Source organism: Balaenoptera borealis (genome assembly GCF_965194805.1).
Source record: "Balaenoptera borealis genome assembly, chromosome: 8".
In the NCBI taxonomy this organism is placed as follows: domain Eukaryota; kingdom Metazoa; phylum Chordata; class Mammalia; order Artiodactyla; family Balaenopteridae; genus Balaenoptera; species Balaenoptera borealis.
In genome coordinates this window covers 109,470,475-109,491,573 of record NC_138865.1, presented here as the reverse complement: position 1 = coordinate 109,491,573, position 21,099 = coordinate 109,470,475, and the positions used below count along the sequence as shown (strand labels likewise).

General features: G+C 47.5%; 1 protein-coding gene and 1 long non-coding RNA gene across 5 annotated transcripts in view; one reads left to right on the top strand and one right to left on the bottom strand.

Moving 5' to 3' along the window:
- Positions 1–1,511: 1,511 nt before the first annotated feature.
- Positions 1,512–8,584, bottom strand: LOC309633601. The gene is made up of 3 exons (XR_014247647.1): positions 6,500–8,584; positions 5,880–5,970; positions 1,512–3,776 (listed from the first exon to the last, which is right to left on the bottom strand). It is a non-coding gene; the product is annotated as an uncharacterized lncRNA (long non-coding RNA).
- A 4,641-nt stretch (positions 8,585–13,225) lies between these two features.
- GGTA1 (glycoprotein alpha-galactosyltransferase 1 (inactive)) overlaps positions 13,226–21,099 on the top strand; it is a 63,899-nt gene continuing 56,025 nt past the window's right edge. The window contains exon 1 of one of the 4 annotated variants that reach the window (XM_082402266.1): positions 13,226–13,611. The gene's annotated coding sequence lies outside the window, so the exon portion shown is untranslated. The remainder of the gene's footprint in view (positions 13,612–21,099) is intronic. The other 3 variants (XM_082402267.1, XM_082402273.1, XM_082402272.1) reach the window with 3 other exon arrangements.

Genomic DNA, 21,099 nt, shown 5'->3' with positions numbered 1-21,099 from the left:
TGAGCCCCCACTGAAATGAAAAGGGAACCGACTAATGGTACAAACCACAGGCGTTTCCTGACTGGGGGGAGGGAAATCAAGCCCAGGGCTACCAGGCGCCCTGTACATGTGGGTGCCTAGGTGCACACCCCCTCACAGCACACACGCATGCACGTGCACGCACAGCCACACACCAAGACGCTTGCTCAGGCACCACCCTTGCAGGCAAGCTCAGGACTGCACACAAGCACACACTCCCTGACACTCAGCCCTGCAGCCACACACACTGAAACACACACTCACCCTTCAAAGGCACCCACACACTTATGCGTGCAGACACACAGTTACAACACACATCCAGACACCAATATGCATCCCTGCCTCACCTCCGTCACAGGCACGAACAGGCACGTTCAGAAGGACATACAGGAATGCACATGCAGCCACACGCGCCTGACTATCAGAGTCACTCAAGGAGTCACACATGTATTCTCGTGCATATTTGTTCAATGATCAGAACCAGAGAGCAGTTAACGTGTGCCCGGCACTGCCTAGGCATGCGGAGACACGGACTCACAGACACACATGCAAACGTATCCGTGCACATACACATGCATACTCAAGCATACACACAGTCTCAAAGACAGACACTTATGTGCACACTCACACACACGGAGACAACAAATACACACAACTGCTCTCCAGGCACACAACCAGGTTTTTTTTTTCCCCAGCTTTATTGAGATATAATTGGCCACACACAGTTTGATTTCTCAGTGAGTGAAAATAACAAGGGGTGTTGTTTCTTGAGATGTCTTGCCTTGGTGGCCTCTTCCTGCCGCCCCTTCCCTCATCCTTTCTCCCTTTCCTGCTCTCCCTTCCCCTTTCATGCCTCCTCTCCTTCTTTCTTCTCCCAAAGTCTGTCTCCTATTTTAGTCAGGAGATGGGTGGCTACACCCGTTACAGTTATAAGAAATTCAACCTGAAAATCTGTCGGCTTGGATCTCTTTCTTCCCTTGCGTTGCTCCAACACTTTTTCTTTCTTTTTTTTACTGAAGTAGAGTTGATTTACAATACTGTGTTAGTTTCAGGTGTACAGCAAAGTGATTCAGTTATACATAGATTTTTTTCAGATTCTTTTGCATTTTAGGTTATAACAAGATATTGAATATAGTTCCCTGTGCTATACAGTAGGTCCTAGTTGATTATCTATTTTGTATATAGTAATGTTTATATGTTAATCCTAAACTCCTGATCTATCTCTCCCCCTCCCTCTCCCCTTTGGTAACTGTAAGTTTGTTTTCTATGTCTGTGAGTCTGTTTCTGTTCTGTAAATAAATTCATTTGTATCATTTTTTAGAGCCCATGTACAAGTGATACCATATATTTGTCTTTCTCTGTCTGACCCACTTCACAATCTAGACAATCTTCACAATGACAACCTCTAGGTCCATCCATGCTGCTACAAATAGCAATATTTCATTCTTTTTTATGGCTGAGTAATATTCCATCACACACACACACACACACACTACATCTTCTTTATCCATTAGTCTGTTGGTAGACACTTTGCCAAACCTTTTTTTTGTTCAGATCAACCTGACTGCTTTTAGCTGAGGGTAGGGCCAGATGCTGATGACATCCCGGGGGGGAAAAAAAAAAAAAAGTAATATCTGTCCTGGAACCCAAAGTTTGAAGAATTTGGTTGGAAAGCTAGAAGGACGAGAAAAGGATCTAATCTTTGGCCACAGGGTACACCCTTTGCCCCAACTATCAGACCCAATCCCCTCACCTTAGGAAGAAAGGATTGAGGCTGTGGAAGATGCTGAAACTTTGCTTAAGCAAGGGCTTGTACCCAGGTGTCTCTGTATCCTGTTCTGAGCAATTTTCCTCACACCAGGCATACCAACCAACAGTCTAATGAGGCTGGATGATGAGGATGATGGTGGTGTTGGTGATGATGGTGATGTTGATAATGGTGATGTTGATGATGGTGATGTTGATGCTACTGATGCTGATAATGGTGATGGTGATGATGGTGATAATGATGATGATGGTATTAGTGGTGGTGATGTGGGTATCAACTCACATATAGTATCTACTTCATGCCGGGCTCTGTTCTACACTCTTTAGTAAATTATTACTCACATTTTGCAGATGAGGCAGCTGAGGCACAGAGGTGACATCACTTGCTCAAGATCACATAACTAGTAATAATGGCTGCCAAATTCAGAGAAGGCATTGCCTTGACTCATAAATGCTCCATAGGCAGGACGCTAGAGCAGAGAGGGCCTGGGGAGACTGTCCCAATCCATGGGGTCACTGTACAGACGGGGCATCTGGAGTCTAGGGGAAGGGACTTCCTCAGGTCACACAGTAAGACAGCAGCAGAGTCTCTTTCAGGGAGAGTTCCAGTGCTGACATTCAACAAAGCCAGGACTCTCCAAGATGGAGAGTCCCACTTTACAGAAAGAAGAAAGCCATAGTTATAGTCAACTCCAGGCTGGACGAAAGCATTGACATCCTCTAGAAATGATCCATGGTCAAGGCAGCCGTTCAGTTTTGTCCAGGACCCCAGCAAGTGCAGGGTACAGCATGGGGAGAGACCAGTTGCCATAGTGAGCATTCAAAATGAGGGACTTCCCTGGTGGTCCAGGGGTTAAGATTCCACGCTTCACTGCAGGGGGCGCCGGTATGATCCCATGTGTTGCAAAGCTCGGCCAGAAAAAAAAATAGAGGTCATCCCCCCACCTTCTGTGCAAAAAGAGACACAGGACTGGATTCTTGGGTACCTTGGTTTTGCCTACAGTTATGATTTGAGATGACCCAAGAATGCCCATCCACCCCTTGTATCTTCCCAATCGCCCCTTCTAATTCCTGACATTCCATGATTTAAGGTTCATTCCTCTGTGTCCTGATAACCATCACAGCCATCATACACTGCCAGGTGCCTCACATACCTCATCTCATTGGATCCTGGGGGGGAGGATTCCTCATTACACAAATACAGAGACTGAGGCCCTGAAAAGGGCTGCATCTTGACCAAAGACCCCAGCTAGTAATGGTCAAGCCAAGATGGGGGCCCAGGTTTGTTAGAATTCAGGAGTTTCTCTCTTTACTGGGGCAGCCAGTGGTAACTTGGGGTCCTCCTGGGTATGACTTCTGCCTCTAGAAGTAGGGTGGCATGGAACATTCATGTGGGATGCCTCCAGGTGTGTGTGGATCTGGGGGCATGAAGACTGGTAAGACAGAAGGTGAAGCACGGGAGGAACTAGGAAGCTGCCTAATGGGGACATACAGAACCAGGCACAGAGCCTCAGGGCAGGGACCTCCTGACAGGGTTGCAAATCAGAAAAACAAACCAGGTTCCCAGTGCGTCTTTCTTTGACAGCCATAGATCAAAAGCCAGGACCAATGGAGACAGATTTTAATCAACTTTTTTAGCTAAAGAAGGGTTTGTGTTTGGTTTTTTTTTTTTAAATATTTTCTTCATTCATTCTTTTTTTTTTTTAAATTTATTTAATTTATTTTTTTATGGCTGTGTTGGGTCTTCGTTTCTGTGCGAGGGCTTTCTCTAGTTGCGGCGAACGGGGGCCACTCTTCATCGCGGCGCGCGGGCCTCTCATTATCGCGGCCTCTCTTGTTGCGGAGCACAAGCTCCAGATGTGCAGGCTCAGTAACTGTGGCTCACGGGCCTAGCTGCTCCGCGGCATGTGGGATCTTCCCAGACCAGGGCTCGAACCCGTGTCCCCTGCATTGGCAGGCGGACTCTCAACCACTGCGCCACCAGGGAAGCCCTGTGTTTGGTTTTTAATAAAAAAAAAAATCTCAGAAGTACATGCTTTACAATAAGCAGTGAAGTGACTGTGGGTGGGGGGAGCATCCCAGGCAGAGGGAACGGCAGGTGCAAAGGCCCAGGTATGGATCGTACTTGAGCTGTTTGAGGAACAGCACAGAGGAGACTGTGGCTGGAGCCTAGGGGGCCCAAGAAGAGTGGTGGGAGGTGAGGGACCAGGCAGCCAGGTTGTGCCCGAGCTGAGATCTACAGGGTGAAGAGGGGTTAACAAGGTGCAGAGGGAATAGCATGACCGGGGAGGGGGTGGGGGGACCTCATTCCCACTGGGTTTAGTGATCCAAGAATTCAAAGAAAAACTTTATATAATTGAAGATAGGAGCTCACATTTCTTTGGTGCCTTATTATATTTCGAACCTCTTTTGCAAGAACACACTTTATCTCGTTTTTTTATCTTAACATACCCCTGGGAGGTAGAGATAATTATCCCCATTTTATAGATAAGCTAACTGAGGCTCAGGAAGTTTGTGATTTTTTTTTCCCCTCAAGGTCACCTGGCTTGTGGAATTGCAGGAACAAAGCTTGAACCTGAGCTGATCCCAGGCTTGTTCTACTACAAATTTTATTTTTTAATTTATTTTGGCTGCTCTGGGTCTTAGTTGCAGCATGCAGGATCTAATTCCCTGACCAGGGATCGAACCCAGGCCCCCTGCATTGGGAGCGCGGAGTCTTAGCCACTGGACCACGAGGGAAGTCCCTACAAATTTTATTTCTAACGCCCAGAAGATAACACTCAAACCCTTGAGAAGACCCAGGACATTAGCTTCTTTAAGTTGTGTTTTTATTTCATTTATGTGCTTAATTTTTAAAAATAGAGGAGAATTCCCTGGTAGTCCAGCGGTTAGGAATCTGTGCTCCCACTGCAGGGGGCACGGGTTCTATCTTTGGTTGGGGAACTAAGATCCTGCATGCCATGGTGTGCCAAAAAAATTAAAAAATTAAAAAAATTTTTTTCTTAATAAAATAAACTATTAAAAAAATTAAAAAATAGATAAGACATTCCCAGGGAATAACAATCCAGAAGTATAAAAGGGTTTACAGTAAAAGTGTCCTCCCACCCCCAGCCCTTTGCTCAAGTGGATTATTTCTTTGATCTTTTTCGAAGGTTGAGAGGAACACACTTTTAACACTGGTGGAACGTAGCTTTATAAGTTTTGGTTGCAAAGGTAAAATTTTATTTCAACTGGTAGAATTCTTTGGCCCTGGAAGCACTAACAGTTTTCCAAAATGAACCCAAGAGCCTTAAAATATTTGGCTTTCTCCCTGTTTCTGCCTTTTGAAATTAGATGTATGTAAATGCCAGAGGTGGAATTTAATATCATTAGAAAACAAATGATTTCCAAGTACAAAACGAAGGAAAAAGGATATTTCCACTCCTGGAGATGATGATTTTTCATAGTATTTCCTTGGATCAATAAAGGATGGAGAAGCTGATGGGCCTGTAAGGAGCCAAGTCAGCCTCTGCTCTCCTGGGCTTGTCAATTCCTCCCACCTTATTTATTGTCAATTCCTCCCACCTTATTTATTGTCAATTCCTCCCACCTTATTTATTGTCAATTCCTCCCATCTTATTTATTGTCAAACTGGAAGGAAAGCAATTATCTGATGCCAGTCCCAAGTCAGAAAGCCTTTCTTTCCTTCCCTCTCTCCCTCCCTCCTCCCTCCCCCGCCCCCTTCCTTCCCTCAGTAGGGGAGAAAAACACTTTTCCTTTACCCTCATATGAGCTGTTAGTACAGCCTGCAAATTAAACTGACAAAGACAGATTAGCAGGAGAAAAAGGCATATGTTCTTCCATTGATGCTAATATTTTTACGTGTGTGTGGGCTTCACAGGAAAAAAAGTGAAAACCCAAAGAGGTGGTTAGACTTGGGGGGCTTATCCACCATTTTAACACAGGGCAATAAATGGTGGTGAAGTGACTAGACAAAAGAAAAGGAGTTGGGGCTACTAAGGGCGGTAAACTTCGGGAAGGTAAATATCCAATATCCGGGAGAAGTTAACAGAGGGTAAGGGTAATTTTAATCAGGTTTGTTTATGCAGACTCACCTTGATCTCTGCTGATAAAGCTTGTTCTCCTCCTCCTGGTATGAGTGGGAGGTGGGGAGGTGGGGTACCTCACAAGGAGAATTCATGTCACCTTTAGGAAGGGAAATTTATGCCCTGCTTTTAGGCAGAAAGGTAAGGGGGGAGGTGGTGGCAGAGAGTTCTTCCTGTGTCTGCCGCTTCTCACTTGCCTTCAGCTCAAAATAATCTTTATTGCCAAAGTGGCATATTTTTGAGGGTGGCGTATTCTGATTACCTTAACTAACTTCCTTCCTTCCTTCCTTTTTCCCTCCCTCCCTCCCTCCCTTCCACCCTTCCTTCCTTCCTCCCTTCCTTCCTTCCTTCCTTCCCTCCTTCCTTTCTGGCTCCTGCTCTCTCCTTCCTTCCCTTGTGACCTTATTTTTCAGTGACTGTGACAGCACTGGTGGGACTGTCCCTTCAGAGACAACCTCCATCATGCCACACCTCCCTTCCCAGGGACACTCCAGAGGCTGCCTTCTAAGGAAAGGATAAAAGGCGAATCCCTGGTCTTCCCCTTCCAAGCTCCTCTGCTTCGGTTCCTCAGCCCCAGGCTGGTGGCCCCGTGGCCCCCAGGGAGGACCTTGCCTGTCCCGCCCTCTGACCTTTGCACGAGCCGCTCTCCTCCCAGCTGCCGTCCCGCATCCCCGCTTCCTCTGTGCTCAGAGTCACCTACTTCTCCTGACCAGCTCAACCACTTCTGGAAGCTGCTTTAAAACATTTTCCCCCTCTGGCCCTGGGAGTTTCCCCTCCTGTCGGGCTGAGGAGCATGTGAGAGAATTAGGAATGAAACCCAGCTCTGAAAAGTTCTACTTAGTGATTTTGAGGAAGTCGCTCCCCCATCTGAATCTCATTTCCTCATCTGTAAATTGAGGGGTGTGACTGGCCATCTCCTGGGGCGCCAGGGCCCTGGATGTCTCTGGTTCTGAGGAAGCTTCACATTTCCTTGAGCCGGGATTCCTGTGGGAAGGGCTCACCAAACTGCGGACCCTGGTCCTCCCCACCAGACCACCCTCGCTGATAGGCTCGTCCCCACAAACCCCTCAAGGAGGCAATTTTCCTTCCACTGAGAACCTTCTGGATTCACATTCCAAACCCTGCCTGCCAGAGGTCACCTCACCTCAGTGTTTCTGACACGGAGAATCTGAGGAAGAAAGGGACCTTGGTAAGAGGGGAGGCCAGGGTGACAGAAGGGAGGCTTGCTGACCTGACCGTGTGGATGAGGCAGCGTATGAAGACTCTAGTTAAGTGTTCTTCATCCATCTGGGCACCTGTCTCTCCACTCAGTCAGCACGTGCCCATCACACGTGTCTTGTGTGCCAGGTATGTGCTGGGGGTACGATGTCACAGGATAGATGTGGCCAGGGACGGATGGGGCATGCAGCCAAATGGAAAGTTCTGTCCATCCAGTGATGATAAGTGCCACGAAGGGGACACCTGGGAACCCTGACCCAGTGACATTTCACTCAGGACCTTAACCAGGTGTAAAAATTGAAGAAGAAGATGTGTCTTTTCCTATTTATTTGCGGGGGTTCCTTGTAGACTCTGGATACCAATCCTTTTTTGTTTTCTATGTTGCAAACGTCTTCTCCCAGTCTCTGGTTTGCCCGTTAATTCATTGTGGTATCTTTCCTGTATGTTTTGTATTTTAATGTACTCATGTATCCATATTATTCTTTAAGGTCAGCACACTGTGTGTGTGTGTGTGTGTGTGTGTGTGTGTGTGTGTGTTTAAATAAACTCTTACCTATCTGAGGTAATAATGATACTTTCCTCTAAAAGTTTTAAAGTTTCTCTTTTCTTTTAAATCAGTGACCCATCTGTTAGGTGGCGTGTGTGTGTGTTAGGAATCTGATTTTATTTTACTTTTTGTATTCATAGCCAGTTGCTCAGAAACACTTTTTAAAATTGTGATAAAATTTATATAACCTAAAATTCACATTTAAAATGGGTAAGCCATGTTTACGTGCTCAGGTCAGTGGTATTTAATGCATTCACCGTGTTGAATTCGCCACCTTCACTACTATCTAGTTTCAGAGTCCAGGAGGAAACCAGTACCCATTCAGCAGTCACTCCCACTCTCCCTCCCCAGCTCCCGGCAACCACTTACTTGCTTTCTGTCTCTGTGAATTTGCCTCTTTTGGATATTTCCTATAAACTGTGTCATACAATATATGGCCTTTTGTGTCTGGCTTCTTTCACTTAGCGTAATGTTTTCAAGGTTCATCCATGTGGTAGTGTGAATCAGTATTTCATTCCTTTTTATGCCGAATAATATTCCATTGCATGGATGGACCACGTTTTATTTATCCAGTCATTGCTTGAAGGACACTTGGGTTGTTTCCACTTTTCTGCTACTGTAAATAGCGATGCTATGAACATTCCTGTACAAATTTTTGTTTGCACACCTGTTTCCAATTCTTTTGGGTCCAGCAACACTTTCTGAAGTCTGTTCTTCCCCTGCTGATCTGCAGTCCCACTTCTGGTCGACACTGAGTTTCCACATGTGTGTGGGTCTCTTTCCGTGCTCCTTATGCTGTTCCCTTGGTCCAATAATCCATCCTGGCACCAACCCTATACTTGTTAGAGTTTCATGGTACGTCTTGATATCTGGTCAAGCAAGAGCCCTTCTCTCCCCTCCCTGCATTGCCAAGACTGTCTTGGTTACACTTGGACCTTTGCTCTTCCATTCAGATTTTAAGAGCTGCTCCTCGTCAAGTTCCACAAAAACCCTGTTGGTATTTGTTTTGAGTGTATAGGTTGATTTTTGGAGAATGGCTTATCTTTGTGATGCTGAAGCTTTCCAGCACATACTCATGGCTCTTTTTCCTCCCACCTAAAGACTTTTGCACATGGCTCTGCTTGGGTCACTCTCCCCCAAGTCTTCACCTAGTGAACTCCTCCTTCTCCTGGTCTCAGGGTCCTCTGCACCCTGTATTTATCCCTCAGAGCCCTGATCACAATGGTCCTGAAATCATTGATTGGGTGGGTCTTGGTTTAATGTCTGGGCTGCAGACTCCTCCAGGGCTATAATGCTGTCTCGCTTGTTTGCCTGGGTGTCCTCAGCTTGAAGAACAGGGGCTGAACAGATAGTAGGGTCCCAATAAGTATTTGTTAAAAGAATGAAGGAGGTAAGGGAGGAAGGTCTTCTGGCCCCAGAGCACTTTGGTCATACCTAGAGAGAAGTTTGAACAAAATTACTTAACTTGCCTGTGCCTCGGCTTTCTTCCCTGGAAAATGGGGATGTGATTAGGGTGTGCAGAGGATGAAGTGAGCTCAGGTGTGTTCGAGGTGCTTGGAGCAAAGCCTAGCAAGTGATCAGAGCTACCTGTCCCGCCATTACCTGCCCCACCTTTCCCCTCCGTGAACTCCTCGAACTCCTGTGATGATCCTGTAGGCTCTAAAGCCTTTTCTCCAACAGTTACCCATTTTGATTTTGCCCCTCCCATAAACTAGTCATCTTATTCCCATTCAGTATATGATGCAAAGGAGTCTCAGATGGGAAGAATGACTCATCTAAGGCCTTAAACCTAGAAGTCCTGATCCCAAAGCTAACGTATGTAATCTTGAAGGTGTTTTCCAGCTCAGCAATCCAGTCAGTGGAATTGCCAGTTAGATTTTGAGAACTATGTATAGCTCCTCCCAAAACAAAACAAGACCAAACAACAACAACAGCAACAACAAAAAACCCTTCCAGATCCGTAGTATTGACTTAAATTATTTTTATTTTATTGTTACTGAAATAGGTATAAACCTAAAATTAAGCAGGAAGTCCTCATGCTCAGAGCTCTATAAACAAACCATGAAACCAAAACAAAATTTCTTAGTAGATACAAACACAACCTCAAGACCAATAAAATCCAAACTAACAGCAATTAAATTAATGTGACTGATGATGTGTTGCTGAAATCAAATCTCTTGCATCGAGTTTAATGGTAGCAGAGTGATGTTTTTACATGTTTCATCTCCTGTGTCATCATCTTTTTTTTTTAACATCTTCATTGGAGTATAATTGCTTTACATTGTTGTGTTAGTTGCTGCTGTATAATAAAGTGAATCAGCTATACGTATACATATATCCCCGTATCCCCTCCCTCCTGCATCTCCCTCCCACCCTCCCTATCCCACCCCTCTAGGTGGTCACAAAGCACAGAGCTGATCTCCCTGTACCTTGCGGCTGCTTCCCACTAGCTATCTATTTTACATTTGGCAGTGTATATGTGTCCATGCCACTCTCTCACTTCGTCCCAGCTTACCCTTCCCCCTCACCATGTCCTCAAATCCATTCTCTACATCTGCGTCTTTATTCCTGTCCTAGGTTCTTCAGAACCTTTTTTTTTTTTTTTTAGATTTCATATATATGTGTTAGCATACGATATTTGTTTTTCTCTTTCTAACTTACTTCACTCTGTATGACAGTCTCTAGGTCCATCCACGTCACTACAAATAACTCAATTTCGTTTCTTTTTATGGCTGAGTAATATTCCATTGTATATATGTGCCACATCTTCTTTATCCATTCATCTGTCGATGGACACTTAGGTTGCTTCCATGTCCTGGCTATTGTAAATAGTGCTCCAGTGAACATTGTGGTACATGACTTGTTGAATTATGGTTTTCTCAGGGTATATGCCCAGTAGTGGGATTGCTGGGTCATATGGTACTTCTATTTTTAGTTTTCTAAGGAACCTCCAAACTGTTCTCCATAGTGGCTGTATCAATTTACATTCCCACCAACAGTGCAAGAGGGTTCCCTTTTCTCTGCACCCTCTCCAGCATTTATTGTTTGCAGATTTTTTGATGATGGCCATTCAGACCAGTGTGAGGTGATACCTCATTGTAGTTTTGATTTGCATTTCTCTAATGATCAGTGATGTTGAGCATCCTTTCATGTGTTTGTTGGCAATCTGTATATCTTCTTCGGAGAAATGTCTATTTAGGTATTCTGCCCATTTTTGGATTGGGTTGTTTGTTTTTTTGATATTGAGCTGCATGAGCTGCTTGTAAATTTTGGAGATTAAACCTTCATCAGTTGCTTCGTTGGCAAATATTTTCTCCCATTCTGAGAGCTGTCTTTTTGTCTTGTTTATGGTTTCCTCTGCTGTGCAAAAGATTTTAAGTTTCATTAGGTCCCATTTGTTTATTTTTGTTTTTATTTCCATTTCTCTAGGAGGTGGGTCAAAAAGGATTGTGCTGTGATTTATGTCATAGAGTGTTCTGCCTAAGTTTTCCTCTAAGAGTCTTATAGTGTCTGGCCTTACATTTAGGTCTTTAATCCATTTTGAGTTTATTTTTGTGCATGGTGTTAGGGAGTGCTCTAATTTCATTCTTTTACATGTAGCTGTCCAGTTTTCCCAGCACCACTTATTGAAGAGGCTGTCTTTTCTCCGTTGTATATTCTTGCCTCCTTTATCAAAGATAAGTTGACTATATGTGCGTAGTTTTATCTCTGGGCTTTCTATCCTGTTCCATTGATATATATTTCTGTTTTTGTGCCAGTACCGTACTCTCTTGATTACTGTAGCCTTGTAGTATAGTCTGAAGTCAGGGAGCCTGATTCCTCCAGCTCTGTTTTTCTTTTTCAAGATTGCTTTGGCTGTTCAGGGTCTTTTGTGTTTCCATACAAATTGTGAAATTTTTTGCTCTAGTTCTGTGAAAAATGCCATTGGTAGTTTGATAGGGATTGCATTGAATCTGTAGATTGCTTTGGGTAGTATAGTCATTTTCACAATGTTGATTCTTCCGATCCAAGAACATGATATATCTCTCCATCTGTTTGTATCATCTTTAATTTCTTTCATCAGTGTCTTATAGTTTTCTGCATACAGGTCTTTTGTGTCCTTCGGTAGGTTTATTCCTAGGTATTTCATTCTTTTTGTTGCAATGGTAAATGGGAGTGTTTCCTTAATTTCTCTTTCAGATTTTTCATCATTAGTGTATAGGAATGCAAGAGATTTCTGTGCATTAATTTTGTATCCTGCTACTTTACCAAATTCATTGATTAGCTCTAGTAGTTTTCTGGTAGCATCTTCTTTAGGATTAGAATTACTGTCATAGTTTTCTTTAAAAAAAAAAACACAAAAACTCATTTATTATCCAGTTTGATGGGCTGAGCGATTTAGACAATGCATCCTCAAATGCAATAATGAAAATTGGGAAATAATGCGCTTGGTATAACATCACTCATTGTATATTTACTGTGATACTCACCACTAATGAACTATTACAAGTGACTTCTCCAAAGACAATAATGGAGCATTTTATGCTTTTGCAAAGTATTTATTGTACCGATTGTCGTGGAACTCCTCCTTCCTGAGCCACTGTGTGGGGTTGAAGATTCAATTCTCCCACTGTTTACTCCACTGAGCCCATCAGGAAACTTTGTTCTCCCAAGCTCCAAGACCTCACCTGGCCCCCTGCAGCCTCTGTGTATCCTTCAAGTATTCAATCAGGCCTCTGTTCTTTTCTCATTAGCACAAAACAATTAAAATTATACATCACACCCAGGCTCTGTGCCATTTTCATGGTGTCAAATCATAGTTCCAATGCATTAAAATACTTGAGAAGCTAATTTCTTAGTCTCTGAAACTGAAGTTCAATGGCAAATGACCCTGGCAAAAGAAAATTTTGAGTTTTGCACCAGCAAAATAGATGGTCTGGGATCCCAAGAAGTGAGGTGACAGTCATGGTTACCAGTGTAGGACTAAGTGAGCCGATGTACCTGCATCAACTCACCAAAGTGAATCGTTGTCATACTGGCCACAGAAGCACAAACTCTGAGATAGATTTTTTTTTTTCTTTATTTCCCTTCTAAAATAATTCTAGTAGAGAACCCCAGGGCGTGTGTAGAGTTCTGTTTGAGAAACTCTGGGCCCAAAGACCACTAAGTCTTCGAACAAACCCGGGCAGGGGCCGCGCTAGGTGCCCAGTGACCAGCCCCTCCAGTCCGGAGCTCAGGACTTGGAGGACTTGGGTCGGGGGAAGCTCAGAACTTGGCTGGGGGGGGTGAGGGGCTCCCGCGAGAGCAGCTCCAGCCCGCAGGCCTGTCGCTGTCTACCTCTGCGCCCTTCCTTCCCCAGGAAACAAATGGTGGATCAGACCTCCCAGGCTCTCCGCTCCCCACGTGTTTGGCCGGGCGCCAGGGCACCGGGGCCCCTCCCTGCGGTACGGGGAGACAGACCCCACCCCGCCCTCCGATGCTCCGGGTCCCCGCCACCCCTCCCCCACCACGTGCAAGCCCGGGAAGGCAAAGAGGCCCAGCCACCGTCACCAGGGATTTTCTTTTCTTTTTTTGCTGGTTTCAGGCTTTTTTCTGCCTGAGTGAAAATGAAACAAACACCCCCTGCGCCTCCCCGCCACCAGACACACACGCACACCGGCAGTCGCGCACTCGCGCGCCCGGCCTCCCAGCCGCGGTGTCCGGGGCGGGACCCTCTCTGCACAAACAGCCGCGGGCCGGGCCGAGCGGGGAGCGCGCCGCCCGCTGCCCAGCGCCCACCCGCTTCCTCGCGCCCCTGCCCGCCGCGCGCTGCCCGCCGCCCCGGAGGAGCGCCCGGCGGCCGGCCGGCCCGAGCGCAGGCGGCACACCCCGCCCCGGCACGCCCAGCCGGGCTCGGGCAGAGGCAGCGCGCCGACTGTTCGGGCAGCCGAGGACGACGCCGGGGCCGGGAGCCGAGGCGCAGGCCAGCCCCGAGCGCGCCCAGCTTCTGCGGATCAGGTGGGTCCCGCGGGGCGCCGCCCGAGCCCCCCAGAGGCCGCGAGCCCGGCCCGGCCCGGGGCGGCGGGCGCCGAGTGAGGGCGGCGCGGGGAGAGGACGGACCACCGCGCCGGCCCTGCCCTGTTGCTGCCCTGCCTGTGTCCCCGCTTTTGTTCTTGTCGCTACCACTGCGCCCAACTCCGACCCCGTCTCTGTTCCCATCCTGTCCCTGTCGCTGCCTCTGCCCAGCCTTCCAGACTCCGGCCGGAAGGGCCGCGGGGTGGGTGGGCTTCCCACGGGGTTCGCGAGGTGGAGGCGGGAGAGGGCAGGCTCAGGGGGCTCGGGGCTGGACCACCGAGGAAGTCTCGAAAGGAGAGAGGGTTCTGCCCCCGTGTATGGAGCAGGATGGGGGAAGGGCTCCGTAGCCCAGGACCAGATGGGAAGACGATGCCTCCGGGAAGGGGGAGCCTGGGAGGGTGAAGTGAGGGGCGCGGGAACCCCCGAGAGCCGGGGCACGGAGCGGGAGAGGTCGGGGAGCTCAGAGAGACGAGGATCAACCCAACGCCCAGCACTGGGAAAGTTTCAAACGTTGTAACTTTGGCAGCTACGAGGCCTGCTGCATCGGGGTGATGGGAGGCGAAGGGGGCCCTTCAGGTCTTCAAACCACCACGTTCCCACTCAAAGGGACACCACTCCGCGTTTGAAAATGGCAGAAAAACAGCTAAACAGAATGATTGCACAAACTCTTGAAAGGCGTCCAAGAAACAGTAAAGTGGAAAAAAATGTCAGCGCGCGAAGAGAGAAAGCAGAGCGACTTGAGATTCCCCAGTCTTCCCGCGGGCCAGGGAGGGAGGGAGGCGCGGAGGCTGTCAGCGAGCGCGCTCCTCCCCCAGGAGAGACCCGAGACCCCGGCGGCTGCGTTTGTAGCTCTGCTTGTCGTTTGCGTTCCTTCTGGCCGCTGAGCAGGCCTTGCTGCCTCCTTCATTTACTTAGAAATAGGTGGGTCTCAGGGGACAGGAAGTACGGGGTGAGGGTTGGGGGAGCCCTGGCCTCGCTGCCTCCTAGCTGCGAAACCATTTCCCAGGGAGAGCCTCAGTTTCCATAACCACGAAATAGAGATACTGCAGTGAGTAAGGAAATGCCAAGTGGCAAGGGGCTGTGTATGTGCGTGTGTGTGGGCGCGCGCGTGTGTACGTAGGAGAAGGATGTGGATATTCTGTTGTACTTCTGCGCTTCTTTGGCTACACTCAGCACTTTCTACCTTGCTCGGAGTGAATTCTGGGTGTACCTTGCCTCCCCTACCAGGCTGGGGGGCAGGTGCAGATTCCCAGTTATTGTTACATGTAACAGGTGCGCAATGACTGAATAAGACAGAGCTGAAAAAGTCCCTAGGGTTTACCTGGTCAGGGAGATTTCAAACTTCGCTCCTGAGAAGCCTAGGGTCCTGGCTCAAGGGGCACCATGGTGGGGGAGGGGAGCCTAGGCGGCAGGGCTCTGGTCCTTCCCTTCCCTCTTTCAGACAGAACCGGTTCAGTTCTGCCTTTGCCTCTTCTATATATTAGGAAACCCCAGAGGCTGTTTTTGGTATCAGATTCTTCAGATCCAGTCTGATCTGGCCATCTTTGGTGGAGAAACTAAATCTAGAGGTGTGCAGAGTGATTTGGGCAAGATCCGCCAGTGGCCACGCCTAGCCAGGAAACCTGTCTCCTTAGTCCTAGGTCAGCAACGCCTTTTCCTGGCCCTGGTGGCTCTGAGCCACCGGCTCACCTCTTAGCACCAACCAGCCTAGACCCTCACTCCAGGGCCCCGGGGCCGCCTCCCTACCCTTGAGGGAGAAGAAGCCCAGGAGTCTCATCCTCTGAGCTTTTCCAGGCCTTCAGTGGGCCTTTCACATGCAAGTTGGTTTCACAGGCTGAGGTCAAAAGAATTAGGTTCCCCAGAAACTAATCAGCACACTGCCCCTTTCTTAGCCCAGCCCAACAAGTATCGTCAACCTCCTTTATAGTTGGGGAAATGAAGGTGCAGAGAGGCCAAGTAACTTGCTCGTGGACACTCAGCTCCTAAATTGCAGCCGGGATTTGAAAGCAGCTCTGTCTGGCTCTAAGGCTTCTGCTCTTTGCATTACATCATCTCTCATGATGGCTAGAAAATGGCTAATGGACAGATGTCATTGAGATGGGGGCAACAGTGAGGGGAGAATGGCTGAAAGGGGGGCTGGGTTAAGGGGGAGGCTGGACATTAACGTAAGTGCATTCACAACATAAATATAATTATTGATATATTTGAACTGAATGTGTTTTCTGCCCTGTACATTGTCTTTATTTTAGCTTTTATTTTCTAGACACTTTAGAATTATTCTTTTCCTAATTTTTTATTTTTTTTTATTTTTTATTTATTTATTTATTTATTTATTTATTTATTTATTTTTGGCTGTGTTGGGTCTTCGTTTCTGTGCGAGGGCTTCCTCTAGTTGCAGCGAACGAGGGCCACTCTTCATCGCGGTGCACGGGCCTCTCACTATTGCGGCCTCTCTTGTTGAGGAGCACAGGCTCCAGACGTGCAGGCTCAGTAGTTGTGGCTCACGGGCCCAGTCGCTCCGTGGCATGTGGGATCTTCCCAGACCAGGGCTCGAACCCATGTCCCCTGCATTGGCAGGCAGATTCTCAACCACTGCGCCACCAGGGAAGCCCTCTTTTCCTAATTTTTAACTGAAGTATAATTTCCATATGATAAAATCCACAGATGGTAAGTATTGGGTTCAACAAGTTTTGAAAGTTGTTTGCACCTATGTAACCACCACCCAAAATGAGATATGAAATATTTGCATCATCTTAGAAAGTTCCCATTTCCAATGAATTTTCCTTCTGCCCTTCCAAGCAACCATTTTCTGATTTTCCTCACCATTGATTAATTTTGCCTGCTCCTGGACTTCACATAAATGGAATCATAGTCGTAGCGCACGGGCTTAGTTGCTCCGCGGCATGTGGGATCTTCCCAGACCAGGGATCAAACCCGTGTCCCCTGCATTGGCAGGCGGATTCTTAACCACTGTGCCACCAGGGAAGTCCCTGGGCTATTATTTCTCGTAGAAATCTTTTGTGGTCATTTGTTATCACTTAGAAGTGAAATTGTTGGGTCATAGAGTATACCATTTTACATCCCCACAGCAATGTATAAGATATAATTATTCCACATCCTTGACAATATTTCGTATTGTCTGTCTTTTTTGTTTTAGCCATTTTAGTGCCTGGGTAATGGTGTCTTATACCTTCTGTTTTTATGATGGAATTATAAGAGTTCTTGAGGAACACAACATGATCGGGGCAAAGAATATGAAATAAGATGGTGGTGTGGAGGCCACAATGACCATGACTCCGGAGGGAAGGAACCAAATGGTGGCTGGAGTTGTGACCTTAGGAACAGGAATTTATGAGCTCGGGAGAGCTCTCTATATATCAACTGAGATCTAAAGATCTGGTTCTTGTACTCTATAAATACACAAGCTGACTCATGCTCATGGCTTTAAATGCTACCTATATAGCAATCATCTTTATCTCCAGTTCAGATCTCTGTTGTAGGCTTCCAAGTCACATGTTTTAACTGCCTTTTGGGTATCTCTTCTTGGATGTCTCAAAGGCACTGCAGACTGGACAAATCCAGAACAGAATTCATTATCTCCTGTTGGCTTTTTGTCGTGGGTCATTGGATGGTGCCACTAGCTGAGAGAATATGGAAAGAGGAATGTCTGAGGTTGGGCAGGGAGATACTGAATTTAGTTCCAAGCTAAATGGTGTGGAGCAGTCTAGGAAGATAAGGACTGGATTGCACTGGGCAATTAGGAGATTACTGAAATATACTGCGAGTGGTTTTGGTGGAGTGGAGGGCAGGTAAGATAGGTTGCTGGTAGGTGAAAGAGAAAGAACTGGAGATGGTGAGTAGAGTCAACTCTTTGAAGAAGTTTGTTTGAGAAAGTCAGAGGAGGGATTGAGCTATAGTTGGAGGAAGACAGTGAAGAAAAGGATTTTAGGATGGAAAAGATAAGTGAGATATAGGCTCAGGTGAAGGATTTAGTCCAGGAGAGGGAAGGGGTGGCCAATACAGCAAGGTGCTGGAAGGAGTAGGAGGGAGTGGGGAGGGTTGGCTTTGAAAAAAGATGGAGAAGCTTCATCACCTACAAAATTCTCTGTTGACTCTCCATGTGGACAACTCCTAATCATGAGGTGTGAGGTTCTTCACCACCTGCTTCCTTCTCATCTCATATATATAGTGTATATCAGTTAGCTTTTGCTGTATAACAAACATCCCCCCAACTCGTAGTTTATGACCAAAAAGGTTTATTTATTACTCACACTACACATCAACTGGAGGGCAGTTGCAACTGCATGGTTTTGTAGGTCTGCTCTGGGTGTCAGCCAGACAGAATATTTGCTCCCTGTATCTTCTCCTCCCAGGACCCAGGCTGAAGCTGCTGCTTCTACCTGGTATATGTTATTTTATGGTGAGAGCTGGAGGAAGAAAGAGATGATGTGATGCTTCTTAAAGTCTCTGAACTGGCTCATGATCACTTCTACCCATATTCCTTTGGTCAAAGCCAGTCATATGACCAAGTCCAAAGTCAATGGGACAGAGATATATGTCCTCTACCTATTGGCCTGGAGTGGATACTTGGGAACAGCAATCCAGTTGACCACATATATTTGTTAGAAACTCCCTCACACAGGTCCCCACCTATCTTTATCTCTCCAAACTAATCCCCATCACACTGCTCTTTGGTACCATTGTTCCCTTTTCCTCAAGCATGGCAATGGCCTTTCAAGTCTCTATATCCCTCTAAGCATCGTCATCCCCCCCCCCCGCCCCCAACCCAACTGCCCCTGCTGAGTTGGCGTGCAGCTCTTTCAACCCGGACCCTGCTGCTGTGTGCTCCCTGTTCTCTGCTGCAGACTCGCACCCTCCCGCACACCCTCTCCCTGCAGCCCAAGTCCACTTTCTAGACACCAAATTGATTGGCATTTTCCATCTTTCCAAGGCTCCCCTCTGCTCTCAGGATAAAGCACATATCCCTTTAGGTGACATCCAAGGTCTTTGAAATTCTCATCCCTCACCACCCCACCCCTTGGAACTTCTGCTCCAGCCTGAGGGAACCACTGCAATTCCTGAAACCCGCTCTGGGCTTTTCCCCATGCTGCTCCCTCTGCTTAGAACACCCTCCCCGCCTCCCCCGCAAGCCCACTCACAGACTCCTACTCATCCTTCAAGAGCCCCACAAACCTACTCACAGACTCCCACTCATCCCTCAAGACCCAGCTTAACCATCACCCTCTCTGAGATGGCAATCTCTTCATCCTGCCCCCCATGAATTAGGCATTCCCCTTCCTCCCCCCAGGTCTCTGGGCATCCTGCAGTACACACCCCAGATACCTTCTGTCGCATGTCATCATTCCTCCGCTCCTTGACTATAAGCTGCTGGAGCACACCGTGCACATGACCACTGTGCTCTTTACCTGACCCACGCTGCTGGCTAAGAGTGGCCTCTGGAGGCCCACTGCCTGAGTTTGCACCCTTAATGCCTGTCAGACCCAGGGCAAAATACCTCCCCTCTCAGCCTGGGCTGAAAGGTCTGCTGATAAAAGCTTCACCCTCAGTCCTGTGAGAGGGAGGACATGTAGGCCAGTCTGGGAAATCAAAAAGTAATGTACATTTGGACTGTGGACTGACGGCAAAGGGGTCATCATTTAGTATACTTAACTCAGAATTATTTATAAAAGTCCTTGCAGGGACTTCCCTGGCAGTCCAGTGGTTAAGACTTCGCCTTCCAACGCAGAGGGTGCGGGTTTGATCCCTGGTTGGGGAGTTAAGATCCCACATGCCTCACGGCCAAAAAACCAAAACATAAAACAGAAACAATGAGAAGAAAAAAAAAGAAAACAGAAGCAATACTGTAACAAATTCAATAAAGACTTTGAAAATGGTCCACATCAAAAAAAATCTAAATAAATAAATAAATAAAAGTCCTTGCCGTTCTAAAAAGGGGAAGTAAAAATATGTCATCGAAATCTCCAGCCAAGGAACTAATCTGCTCACCTTGTCTCAACCCTGGCGTGGAGGCCACAGACCTCAGCTGCCTACGGTCAGGCTGCAGCTCTTGCCAGGACTTGGGCTCTGGCTTTATTGCCAAACAGAGTCTCCTAAAGGAGAGGTGGCGAGGGCAGCAGGGTGGGGACCCAAGGCAGCGTGCTTACGTTTTGTGTCCCGGGGGAAACCGCACCCAGGCGTTCTCCAGGGAGCTGGTGTAGGGCCTGTCCTTCCTGCAGTGCTTGTCTCAGGCCGTGTGTGGTGGGCAGATGTGAAGGGCAGGAGAAAGCATGGGGCTGCTGCTTGGGCCAGGTCCTAACTGAAGAGTGAGTGATCTGAGACAGAAGGAGCACATCTGGGAAGGCAGAGGGAGAAAGGATTTCTAGAAGGATGTGGTCAAGAGGGTTGCATGGCTGAGAGGACGGATAGAGGATTGGGCCCTGGAAGAGGTCGGCTGGCTGTGGGTTTATCGCAAGACCCTGGAGGGAACGGAAAAATACTGTAGAGTTGTTCTTACTAGAGGTCCCTACACTAGTGGACAGTTAGACAAGTGAGATCGTATATCCACCTTGCTTGAGGCTCACAGAAGCCCTGTGAAATCGGCAAAGCAGGAATTATTCCCCATTTTACATGTGGGGAAACTGAGGCTTAGAGTTTTGATCTTTTGGCCAAAGTCTCTCAAGAACGAAGTGGCAGAACTGAGGCATGAAAGCCCAATCTTGACTCCAAACCTAGTTTGGCTTGGAGACTCTGGTGGGCTGCGGGCAGGGGGAGTGAAGGTGATTCTGAAGGGGGGCCAGGGTGCTGGGGTACAGATCCATGCCCAGCCCAGCTGAGGGCTCCTGCCTGGCTCAGCCCGAAATTAGCCAGAGAGAGCGAAAAGTAGCAGCTGCAAGAGGTTGGAGAGTGGTAAGGTCTTGTAATTAGTTTTATTTATTTATTTATTTGGCTGTGCCGGGTCTTAGCTGTGGCATGCAGACTCTTAGTGGCAGCGTGCGAAGTCTTAGCTGCGGCATGCGTGTGGGATCTAGTTCCCCGACCAGGGATCGAACCCGGGCCCCCTGCATTGGGAGCGTGGAGTCTGGACCACCAGGGAAGTCCCTTATGATTAGTTCTTAATAAAAGTTTCAAACTCCATCCCAGTCTGGGTGTTCTTGTCTTCTGTAGACTTGCTTCACGTGCCCTGGACTTGGCCCCATATGGGGGGGGTGGGAGGGACACTAAAAAGAGCTTTGGGCTGAAGGTGAGCTGGTCTCGCCCCACTGAAGCTGGTGCTGCCAGCAGCAGGAGCTGTCGGAGCCTCAGTTTCTCTGTCAACAAAATGATACAAGGCTATGATCTGGCAAATTTCTCTCTGAGCAATATCTGCTGTTAAACAAAACGCAGACAAGTCCAAACCGACAGGAAATGAACATTCAAACTAAAAATGTGCGA